The 12,945-nt window shown below is 47.6% G+C and overlaps 1 long non-coding RNA gene across 1 annotated transcript; it reads left to right on the forward strand.

Moving 5' to 3' along the window:
* The first annotated feature begins 7,271 nt into the window (after window positions 1-7,271).
* Window positions 7,272-8,919, forward strand: LOC136357091 (uncharacterized). The gene is made up of 3 exons (XR_010742157.1): window positions 7,272-7,801; window positions 7,895-8,024; window positions 8,744-8,919. It is a non-coding gene; the product is annotated as an uncharacterized lncRNA (long non-coding RNA).
* Window positions 8,920-12,945: the final 4,026 nt, after the last annotated feature.

The following is a 12,945-nucleotide window of genomic DNA, read 5'->3' on the forward strand; positions in this document are numbered from 1 at the left end:
CGCTCGTTCGCCCGCTGGTCTAATCTAATCCGCTGCTAGTAGTAGTACGTACCGTTTTCCCCGTGCCGCCCTGTTACACCGCGGCGGGCGGCCCATCCCAGCTTCACAGGCGCAGGACGGCCGGAGCTGTAAATGAAAGCAATGTCACGTTGCACTAACGCCAACTAGCTGTACTAGGGCGCCCATGCTCTTCCCAACATCACGTCTCTCATTTTTCACGCTCATATTTTCTAAATTACTAAATGGTGTATATTTTTACCTAAAAAATTATATTAATCTATTTTTCAAAAGAACTTAGCCTAGGTATCCCTCCGCCCTATATAAATCGATGTCTAGCTACGAATCTGCGTATGAACATAAGCTGGTTTTTAGAGACGGAGTGAGTTATCTGAAAGCAATATCTTCCCGTATCAAAGGCGTGGTTCTAATTAAAGAATACGTAGCCTAAAGTTCATCCTCGAGTAATTTTATGTGTTGAGCGATGGGCCTTTCGCTCAGCATCATTTGATCACCGAGATCAACTTTCATCTCTGCTCAACGGATATGTTTTGTAGTCATTCCCCTTCTACCTTTCAATTAGTAAATTATCATAAACACTAATTTTGATTTGCGGAGAGAATATTGGTACATATTATCGTAAAATGCAACTTTTATTTTGGGTATTCCACGGAGAAAATAATGATAAAAAATTGGTACAAGTAACAATATTGGGGATAAAAAAAATTTTAGTCCTTGTCACGGTAGAGTGTTTGAACATTAATTAAAAGTATTAAACGTAGACTATTGATAGAACATATTTCATAACTCTGGATTAATTCACGGAACGAATCTATTGAGCCTAATTAATCCATGATTAGCCTATGTGATGCTAAGTAAACATGTGCTAATTATAGATTAATTAGGCTTAAAAAATTTGACTCGTGAATTAGCTCTCATTTATATAATTAGTTTTGTAAGTAGTCTATATTTAATACTCTAAATTAGTGTTTAAACATCTGATTTGATAAGGACTGAAGTTTAATCCATATTCCAAAACACCCCTTTATACTCCAATTCCTCCTAAAATAAAATTATACACCCACCACTAGTGGTAGAACTTTTTACTTTGTACTCCCTCCGTTTCACAATGTAAGTCATTCTAGCATTTTTCATATTCATATTGTTGTTAACATCAATATGAATATAAAAAATACTAACATGACTCAATCTACTGCTACCACTATCGCAATCTCAGGGAGCAGGGTAGGGAGCAACTGGGTGCTGACTCTGTGGGGCCAGGGAGAGTTGGGGGGAAGGACGGACGTGGTGAATGAGTGCGCAGTGGAGTCGTCGACCGGTCAGGGGGGCGGGCGTGGGCGCGCGGCTCCCGAGACGAGGCCAGCCTGGCTCGGCATTGAACGGCCCCCCGTCCCACCGACACGAGCCGCTACTGCGAACTGCCGTTGCCAACCACCCAACCCCAACACACACCCACACTAGTACTACTCGTTAAAAAAACACGAGACCCTGGCGCGCTGGCTTCGATCGAGCGGTTGGCGCACGCGGCGGGCAGCTTCCTCGCAGCTTCCTGGGACGCTTTGTTTAGCTCAACCGAGGCGCTCGCTCCACGCCGACGACGAGATCTTTGCCCCCGCCTCCCCGCATGTGACGCTGGATTCCCATCGCGCTGTCAGCCTGTCATGCCATTTGCCACGCTACTACTACTCCTACTTCTGCTGCTGATCGATCGATCGATCGCACTCGTGCAATAGGATATTTGTCAAATGCTCCCAGAGCCCGCACGGGGCACGAGGGCCGTCGCGGGCGTCGCTGCCGACGTCACACACCGGACGGATCCGGAGGTGCCGTTATAGTAGTTGATAGAAATAGCAATAGAATAACGGGTTTCTGTCTCAGCTGTCACGTACGCTGCTTCTTCTGCTAACCGGTGAGCTGCTCCATCGTCAAGCCAAGACGTCCAAAAAAAATACTCTACTAAAAAACGGTGCGTGTGTGCGTGCGCGTTTGGATCTAAAGCGATTAAACGAGGAGTTGAGGTTAGGTGGTACGGGCGCGTCGCGGGTGGCCGAGCCGTCCGTCCGTTGTTTGTTTGGTTCCGTGAATAAAGATTGCGGCAGTTTTGTGCTTTTCGACAAAGCGGAGGCGATGAGGTGGTGGTGGTAGTCAGGTAGTGTGACGGGCAGTTGGTCAAGATCAAGGCCGGTAGAACGTTCGCGAGGTAAGAATCTCACGAATGTTCCGACTGCCGTTTCATCTCTTCTTCCTCATTGCTAATTACATGCATAATTACGTGCTTAATCATAATTAGTAATGACTAATGAGCCGGTGGTTTGTTTCATCAGTTAAAATACAAGCATACGCATGCTTTATGTTTTCTTGTTGCAACGTTTGTTTGGATTGGACTTTTTTAAAAAATATATATATATCCGGTGATGATCAGCATTTTTCTATTTCTGTTAAAATTGATACACTAAACTTTCTAATTACAGAGATATAAATTATATATAAAGTTTATATACATTAATGAGGACATAACTAGCTCGGATATAACTATAACTACCTTATATACTAATCAACAAAAGTTGCATATGTTTTATATTAGATTTACTTATTATATATTTGAACAAACGTTGTTACACAATGAGTTTCATGTGTTTTCGTTTACAGGGGTACTTGCTTGGGTGAAGGAAAATAGACCGAGCGTAAAGCATACATGGATGATTGAAGAAGTTGATTAGGGACCAAACCAAGACATTCTCCAAGTCTTCTTTCATCTCACATTCTCACCACGTCACTTTTGGTCCATAGAAGACAAGAGATAAAGTTCTACACGTTTTGGATTCGGATTCGGGCACAACTAGCTCGGATATAACCATGACTATCTAATATAGAACATATACACCTTTGGTTGATTAATATATAAGATAGTCATGGCTATATCCCAGCTAGTTGTGTCCTCATCATACATAAACTCTACATATATAAAGTCTACATATAGAAACTTTACATACATAAAGTCTACATATAGAAACTTTACATACATAAAATCTATATGTATATGTAGAAAGTTTTCATGAAATAATTCATATAAAAATGTTTTTGTTAAAGAAACAATGAAAATAATTAACAAAAATAGAAATCTGAAAAAGAAAAACGGTAGTGAAAAAAAAAAGAAAAAGAAAAAAGACCACTTAAGAAGAGGATAACTGAAAATTGGAAAGGAAAGATCAATACCGCTCCCCCAGTTCCCCCTTCTCCGTACATCGTGCGTCTTTCATCCTCCTCGCTCCGACCAATTCGTGACATACATAGTGGGCGAACGTTCGCCCACTAACCTTCTTGGAGGGGGGTGTCCGGGGAAGGGGCCAGGGGTTGGTTTTTCTGTGTACCTTCTTGGATCGGTTTGCTTTAAAGACCGTCCATGTAATTGGACCGGAGAAAACTGGATGAACCGGTCGGTTTTTAGGAAAACCGGTGAACCGGAACGGTTTTGGCGAACCGGACGGCTCGTGTCAGAAGGGAAATACATCCCGCAGAACAGCCACTTGGGCCATTTCAGCCCAACTAGCCCAATACTGTAAGGTATCCTAGGGCTAGCTTTCCTTCTACCTCCCTTCTTTGCCGTTCCCTTGCGCCGCCATGGCGCAGCACTGCAGCAACCAGCTGCCATAACTCACAGCTTGCTCTGTCTGGATTAGACGGTGACTGCGGCAGCTTGATGAATGCTTTGCGATGATGACCACGGCATTGGAAACGGCGAGCATTTGTGCTGCGCCGGCGGAGCAGTGGACGTCACTACTAGAAACAAGATTTTTCCAAGCGGCCCAAATCAATTTTCGCAGGCGGGGGAAGGACCGCCGCTACCATCTCACTTGCGAAAATAGACCATTTTCGCAGTCGGGCCCGTGGCCCGCTTGCGGAAATCATCTAAAAAAATAAAAGAAAAACACGGCTCCCGCCGCCGGCCACAGTCCGGCCACGGCTCTCCTCCGTCCACTGCCCCCACGTTGACCCGAGCCACCGCGTCGGCGCCGTCGTCGCTCGTCGTGGCTCATCGTGGCCGGTGGCGGAGGGGGCGACGAGGAGAAGCCGGCGGCGCGCGGAGGAGATCCGTTGTCGTCGCAGCTGGTGGAGGCGGCGAGGAGGGAAGCCGGTGGCGCGCGGAGGAGAGCCGTCGTCACTCGTCGTGGCTCGTCGTGGCCGACGGCGGAGGAGGCGAGGAGGGGAAGCCGGCGGCGCGCGGTGGAGATCCGTCGTCGTCGCGGCCGACGGATGGGGCAAGGAGGGAGCCGGCGGAGGCGCTGAGGGAGGATTTTTCTAAGTGTCTGTGAGAGAGAGAGAGGAGGGGGGAGGGAATGAGTGGTGGAGGAGAGGATAAGGATGGTTGAGGATAGGATAAGGATGAATTTTTTTTGGTAGGTACGATTTTTGCAGGCGGGCCACATAAGGTGCACCTGTGAAAATCGCTTAAGTGGTCTGCCTGCAAAAATCTATTTTCGCAGGCGGACAACGAACTTCACCCCGATTTATATTTTTGTAGGCGGTCATTTGGCTTCAAGGATCATGTCTGACTGTGAAAAAAGGATCCCACGTCGGAAAAATGATTTTTCTAGTAGTGCGTGAGCCGCTCTTCGAGCAACACAAGTCAACAAAGCTCATTAGCTTAGAACGATCTGGTATGCTTCTAGCACTAGTTCATCAAGATTTCCTACTGTCTCTACCTTGGACTATACGAGATCTATTTGCTTCTCTCTTTTCTCCCTGGTTGGAAATCACCTTTGATCTATTCGTTGACAATGGGGAATTTTGGCTCAACAGAAGTTGCATCAGAGATATATTAGAATTAGATGCATATGATCTTCGGTTGTCAGTTTTAATCTGTTCTTTGCAAACTTTGGATAAGTCAATATTCATGCTATATATCATATCAAAAACTGCATTATTTACATAAAAAATAATGTTAAATGAATAAAATATTAATATAAGTCAAATCGGCGGTTCAACCGGTGACCCAGCGGTTGGACCGGCAAACCGGTGAACCAGCCACATGACCGGGTCGACCTCCAGTCCGGGTTTTTCCACTATGCATGAGAGGCGCGGTGAAGCCGAAGGTTTGTGGTGAAGGCCCAAGGCCCAAAAGGCCATCTTTCATTGGTGGCTTCTTTGTTTGATCCATTGTGAAGTGAGCTAGTAGGAGATTTTAGATGGGCTTTTTGAAAAAAAATGAGGCATGTATTTCCGAGGCTAGCAAATTGTGAAGTGTTCAAGAAACTTAATTTTCCGTAATGCAGAAAACGACAAAAAAATTCCTTGAATATGAAATGGATTATAGTGGGAGTAAACAGACACACAGTTAAAAAAAGACTGTAAAATCGTCGCTATCTTAGCTTTATATAGTTTTATGGGAGATTTGGGAAGAGCCCAATCGTAGAATTCGAACTGTTTCATCACATATATAGAAACTCAACTGCATGATAGTGATTAGGGGTGAAATCGAATTGGATATTATCCGCTTTGAATCCATCCGAAGTAAGGATATGGTAACGATTTGTAGATATCCGGCGAATACAGATTTGGATGTGGATTGTCAAGGGCGGACCTAGGGCTTGGGCCACCTAGGCCACAGTCCGAGGCCTAGGAGTGAAAATCCACTATGAGGTAATAGGCCACATTATATATTTTCACCATAACTTGGCTCAAAGTGCAATGGGCTAGCCTGAAAAGGCCAAGGCTAGGTCCGCACCTGCGGATAGTACCATGCGAATATGGAGCCAGATGTGGTATCGGTGATATCTGGTGGATGCGAATTATCCAGTTAAGTTGGTGGATAATCTGACCTTGTTAGCCCATGCAACCACTTTATTTGGCTCATTTCACATGAGACAACCCATCTAGTCAATTTTGGGATTAGTTTCTCAGCTAATCCACTCTATTTGGATCGTTTTTAGTCTTGGATATGTGAGTTAATAAACATATACTATACTATTAATATATGGTCTCACATGTCATATACATATTATATATTAGAGTCCATGCTGTAGCTGGCTACAAATCTGTAGCCCGTTGCTCTTATCTCTCTTCTTTTATCTTCTTGTCATATGTTTATTGCTAACTTATAGTCTGCTATTGTACCTACTCTAGCTGTCCTATATCAATCTCTCATGGCTATTGTTATTATGTGCTTGTGATATTGTTATTGCATTGTTGTCTGTTTAATTAGTGACTTAGTGACTTAATGTTGCTTTGGTTGAATATATATGTTGCATCTGATGATTTTTAATTTGTTTTCTAAGCTGAGTCTGCACGGGCTCCACTCTGTTTCTAACATCCGAAACAATCTGCTCCTCGTCTGATGATTTTTAATTTGTTTTCTGAGCTGAGTCTGCACGGGTTCCGCTCTATTTCCAACATCCTAAACAAATCCGCTCCTTATCCGCACCTACCCCGATTCCGCTTTAAAAATATGGTTTAGGAATTAGGATATGGTATGACCCCTTGTAACGCCCCGATTTTCGTTCGGGATTAAAAATCATTAAATAATGCATTTTCTAAAAATTAAATAAAAGTTAATCAATTTAATCAAGTGAATTATTGGGAGAATTAAAATTTTCCCTTAAAAGATCATTGGCCGGGAATATTTTGTAATATTATGTGTGCCCTAAAATACTCTCCGGTTTTTTTTCTGTGAAATTTCGGAGCTCAAGAAGTAATTATAATAATACAAAGTTTATTTAATCAACTGAATTAAAAAGAAAACAAGTTAAAATCTCCCTTTCTTTGTCTTTGGGCTGCTCCGGCCCAGTTCCCCTTTTCCCTCCCGCGGCCCGCGCCCTCTCTCTCTCTCTTGGCCGGCCTCCCTCTCCTCTTGGGCCGTCGGCCCGTTTCCCCACTCCCTCGCGAAGTCTGCTTTGCCTCCCTCTCTCGTTTCCCCTCCCTCTCTCTCTCCGACAGGTGGGACCCGTGGACCCCACCTGTCATCCCCTTCCTCCGGCTCCAACCGCCGCCAGGGCCGCCCGAGCCACCCCACGACGCCGCCGTTTCCGACCTCCACCCCGCGCGCGAGCCCGCCGGTCGTGGGACCCCGTCGCCCCACGTCCTCCACCCTTTCCCCCACTCTCCCCACGAAAATCGCCGCCGGTTAACCTCTCCACCACCCCCACGATGCCCCGCCCACCTCGCCGGCCGGTTGCCACCTCTCTCGAGCACGATCCCGTCGCCCCAAGCCCATAAAAAGCATACCCGGCCTCCCCTTTCCATTTCCCCCATTTTTCCGAGCTTCTCGCGCCCCGTACTGCTCTCCCCTCGCTGCTCCCATCGCCGCCGCTCACCGGCGACTCTCCATCCGCTCGCCACCACCGCTACAGCCGTCGCCGTGCTGTTCCGCCGCCACCACCGGCTTCGCCGTGCCTTGCCGCACCTCGGCCCCCGCTCCGTTTTCCCCATTCCATCGCCGGAATCCCCTCCCCACCGCGCTCCCTCTCTCCACCACTCACCGACGAGCTCCAGCCGCCGCTCCTCGCCGCTCCAGCCACCACCGCGCCGTTGCGCCACCACCGCCGGCATCGCCCCGCCGAGCTCCACCCCGGTCCCTACTCCATTTTCCCATTCCGCCTCCGGAACGCCGCCGCCACGCGCACCACCTCTCTCCCTCACCATGGCCACCTCCAGCCGCGTCGCAACGCCGCTTCGGTCCTCGCCGACCCGCGTCGTCGCCTCCCGCGGCTCCGCAGGTACGGGGAGATCCTCGGCCACTGGCCCTCTTCGCCGGAAATCCTCCCGAGCTCCACCTCCCTCGTCGCCGGTGAGCTCCTCCTCGTATTGTCGTGGTCGGCAGTCGTTTCCATTTACCTCGCACCAGTTCTCACCTCCCTAGCCCCTCCTTGATTTTCCTCAGACCGAGGCCGAGCCCGTCCGCCCCTTCCCGAGCGACGCCCGTCGCCGGAGCTCCGTCGCGCCGTCTTCCCGAGGAGCCCCGCCGCCGCCGTTCCTTGCCGTCGGCCGCCCGTTTGCCGTCGTGCCGCTCGGTGAGCACTCCCTTCCCTCTCCCCTTCCTCCCCTTCGTCGGCCACCTCCCGTGCCTGCTCGCGACGCGCCGCCGTCGCCGGTGGCTGTCCGACCGGGTCGCCGCCGCCGCGCTCCGCGCCGCTGCCGGCTGTGCCGGGCAGCCGGCTGCCGCCTCACCTTACCGCGCCGCGCCGCCGCTCCCTAGCGTGCGCCGCCACCGCCCGCATGCGCTGCCGCTCCCCGCGCCGTCGTCGGCCGTCGTCGCCGGTGGCCGCGCTGCCGCGCGCCATCACTCGGCTGGCCGGCTTTGAGCCGTGACCGTGCCCCAGCCGCGCCGCCCCGTGGCCGTCCGATCGGCTTGGGCCAATCCGGGCCGTCGGTTCCCGTGGACCGGCGGTGGACCGCCTCGGTGGTCCCGGTCCACGGTGGACCGGCGCCCTTGTGCCGCTGACTGGTGGGGCCCGCTTGCCGGCGCCGCTCTCCCCCTTGATGACGTCAGCAACCCTTTTTCCTTTGGAAGAATAATTATTAATTGCGCAATAAATCTAATTTAATCATAAAAATCTATTTAAATGGCTCAAAACTTCTAAAATCCATATCTAATTCATTCGAACTCCGAATTGAGTCATTCAAATTGCAAAATTCATCTAAAATTGAGCTCTACATGTTTGTTTAGTTTTTATGTACTGTTTTCTTGGTTTTTATTAGAGTTTTCCTCGTTTTGCGTGCCATCGTGTAGTTTCTGCCGTTTCGGAAGATCGCGGTCGCGAGGATAAGAGTTCGGAAGATCAAAGTGAAGAAGCAAGGCAAGTCACATATTCCCCTTGAGCATGTTGATCCCAATTTACAAATGTTTTACTGTTTGCAAATAAATATGCATATTTTGCTAATTACATTGGGTCAGGGTTTTACCTATCTGCTCGCTTATGCCATATTTACTTGATATATGTCCTTTGTCAACATTGGGTAATAAATCGACTAGCTGATGTTACTTATGTGACCTAGCTAGAACTATATGCTTAGCCATGCTTAATTACCACTAGCTCAGTTGATGGGATAATTACAATATTAGACCTTTTAGTATCAGAATGAGCTGCGTGCTCGAGACATCTGGCCATGCTTCATGGTCGTAATTATCCAACAAAAATGCGACTGAATGGTGGGCTGTGGGTGCATGATTTTGCTGGTCGCACCCATGGCAGTTAAGGACCGGTTCGCAGGATGCCCTGGAAGAACTTATCGTACTTACCACAAGCCAGCGTGGGCAACGGCTGGGCTTGTAGTGTAGCTTTACTTCAGTCGACGCATCCAGGCAAGGGTGGGCGTGATGGAGCGGGGCGGGCCCTGCGACGGCCTCGGTCGCTTCCGGATTCACCTAGGCACGAGAGGGGACTGCCCGTTGCCCGCTGGGGACGGGGTGAAACCTGAGGTGTGGTGTGCTTGGCTAGAGGGGGTTATGCGAAGGGTCCTGTCACGGCCTCTTTCCGGTATGTCGTGGTGGCATGTCGGCGCACGGAAACGTGTCGTGGGGCTGTGTCTTGTGGGTACAGTTGTACACCTCTGATCAGAGTAAAACTATTCGAATAGCCGTGCTCGTGGTTATGGGCGGTCGACCAGATTCACCGTGATTAGTCTCACACTTAATAAATCGACCCAATACACTGTAGTTCAGGTGGGTTGGTTGTGCCTGTTCAACGTGGTGTAGCGTTGATCAGTGGAGATTTAATGTTACTTTAATTACTCAACAGTTTTACTGTTTTGCTCAATAAAATGTTTTACAACCGCCTTTATGCAAATAGCCACAAACCATCCTTGTATCCCCTTGCACGTCTGCATCGTTGGTGTGGCTTGCTGAGTACGGTGGTTGTACTCAGCCTTGCTATTATTTCCCCCTTTTTAGAAGTGTAGTGCTTCTGAGCTGAAAACGAAGTTAGAAGACCAAGGCTCAGACCCCAGTTGAGTTTTGCCTGTGGAGTGGAGCTGAAGCCCCGCTAGGATCGCCATTTTCCGCTGCTGCTGCTTTTGTTTTGGTGTGAGGACTAAGTGCCTCTTCTGTAAGTATTTTACGCTTTATTTACGTTTGGAACTGTATATTACTTGTCGTTTTGTGTACCCTGGCTGGTCCTAGACAGGGATTTAATACACAAAATAGTCTAGAAATTTGGGCTAAATTTCTGGGCGTGACACCCCTATCCATCCGAATTTGATCCGTTTTCACCCCTAATATTAGTGATGATGATTGATGAGTGAAACCATAGTTATTAGGACCGGATCGGACTCGCGGTTCGATCGGAAAAAAACCAGAACCAGGGCTCCAACCGGTCCGGTCTCCTTAAAAGATCGGGCATGCAATCGGACCGAAGAAAACCGGTTAACTCGAGCGGTTTTTTTATAAAACTGGAGATTAACCGAGCAAAATTTGGAGATGGGGATTTGACCTCTGATCATGGGATTGACAGCAGCACGCGCTAGCCAAGCCACCATCCTGACGCTTGTGCCACTATATAAACACTCATTCTATATTAGTAATCAAACCGTGGTTGAACCGGTCAAACCACTGGTCCAACCACTAAACCAGTGAACCGAGAGTTCAACCGATTCATTCACCGGTCCGGTCTTAATAACTATAGTGAAAACAACTACTCCCTCCATTTCATATTATAAGTCGTTTCATTTTTTCTTAGTCAAAGTTCATTAAGTTCGACTAAATTTATAGAAAAAATTAGAAATATCTACAACACGAGATTAGTTCAGTTAAGTTTAACGTTGAATATATTTTGATAATGCGATCGGCTAAACCCAACTTGTATGTAATCCTTATAAGCCGATGCAACGTCCAGATAACTTATCGACTAGCACCCCGATAAAACACTAGCATGAACCTATCGGCTCAGCAAGATTTATATTATCAACAACAATCTAGTAGGTCGAACCTAATCGATATAGCACGAGATTGTATATGATAATCTAATACTCGATGAGCCGATAGATCTGTCTAATGTGGTGGATATAACAAATCTATTTAGAACAACATTGTGATTGTAGAGATATATCGGCTAAGACATAAGATCAGACCTAACTGAGATAGTCCCAACTAAACCGATACGTCTCTAAACACCATGCGATTAGAGATAGAATTGAGATATCATGTAGGCAAATATATCAACCAAACCAGAGCGATCCAAGAGATCGAAGCGATGCGGCCTTGAACAACACCAACGTAGCCGATAGATTCACCAGGGCCGATGGAACGTAGGACTTACCCATTCGCCGGAGATCGAACTGAACCGATGCAGCCCCGCGTCAGATGCCAAATTCCGCCAGATGATAAATAAAAACCTCCGTAAAGAGGGTGGCGATGCGCCGAGAGTAGTTGTATTGATCTAGAGATATTTTACAATGACCCCGAGTGTATATATTTATACCCATAGGGATATACTAGTCCTTGTAGGATAAGAAAGAAATTTTCCTAAAGATAAAGAAAAACATAAAGTTCTTATAGGATACTAAACACACTTTCCACTTTTCTAAAGTTAAAAGGAACTAACAAACTATTCCTAATTAATATATACACTTGCCATGCCGCATCATTCTTGAACTCGGATTCTTATAGATAAATTCTCTTTAATTGATCCGACTCCACCAAGAACACAACCGCGGGCGATTTGACGACTCCTATCGGCCGATTCCAAGACTGAAGCCAATACTAACTCTAGGCCGATGATGACTTCGAGCTTACCAAATTTTGGCGTTAACAAGGTGGGACCATATATTAATAGTGTAGTAAGCAATTATTGTATAAATTGGCTATAGATGAATTGGAGCTAGTAGCAACTATTTTTTAAAAAAATTCATAAAATTTTCAAATAAGACGAACGGTCAAACGTTGGACATAGATTTCCACGGCTGCACTTATTTTGGAACGGAGATAGTATATTTAATACTTCAAATTAATATCTAAACATCCAATATGACAAGGTCTGAATGCAAATACCCATTTATACTCCAATTTCTTGTAAGTAAAATTATACAGCCACCACTAGTGGTAGAACTTTTTACTGGTAGCACTCTACTACAGAGGTGTTTGGGAGAGATAGGGTAAACTTTAGCCCCTCTCTTAAAAATATAAGTCTCAACATAAGTGTAAGAGACTTGTGTTTTCTCTCCAAACACCCCCTACTACTACCACTGTCGCAATCTCAGGGGGCAGGGTAGTGAGCAAATGGGTGCTGACTCGGTGGGACCAGGGAGAGAGGGGAAGGACGGACGTGGTCAGGGCCTCAAGGGGGCGGGCGTGGGCGCGCGGCTCCCGAGACGAGGCCAGCCTGGCTCGGCATTGAACGGCCCCCCGTCCCACCGACACGAGCCGCTACTGCGAACTGCCGTTGCCAACCACCCAACCCCAACACACACCCACACTAGTACTACTCGTTAAAAAAACACGAGACCCTGGCGCGCTGGCTTCGATCGAGCGGTTGGCGCACGCGGCGGGCAGCTTCCTCGCAGCTTCCTGGGACGCTTTGTTTAGCTCAACCGAGACCGAGGCGCTCGCTCTCTCGCTCACTCCACGCCGACGATCCCCGCTTGTGACGCTGGATTCCCATCGCGCTGTCATGCCATCTGCCACGCTATACAAGTCCTACTACTCTGCTGATCGATCGATCGATCGCACGCGTGCAATAGGATACTCCCTCCGTCCCCTAAAATATAAAATATAGTAACCTTGTACTGGATGAAACACATCCTAATACAATAAATCTAGATAGGGTTATATCGAGATTCGTTGTACTATGATATATCCCATCCAGTACAAGATTGCTATATTTTGGGACGGAGAGAGTATTTGTCAAATGCGCACGGGGCACGAGGGCCGTCGCGCATCGCTGCCGACGTCACACACCGGACGGATCCGGAGGTGCCGTTATAGTAGATAGAAATAGA

Source organism: Oryza sativa, chromosome 6 (genome assembly GCF_034140825.1).
Source record: "Oryza sativa Japonica Group chromosome 6, ASM3414082v1".
Taxonomy (NCBI): domain Eukaryota; kingdom Viridiplantae; phylum Streptophyta; class Magnoliopsida; order Poales; family Poaceae; genus Oryza; species Oryza sativa.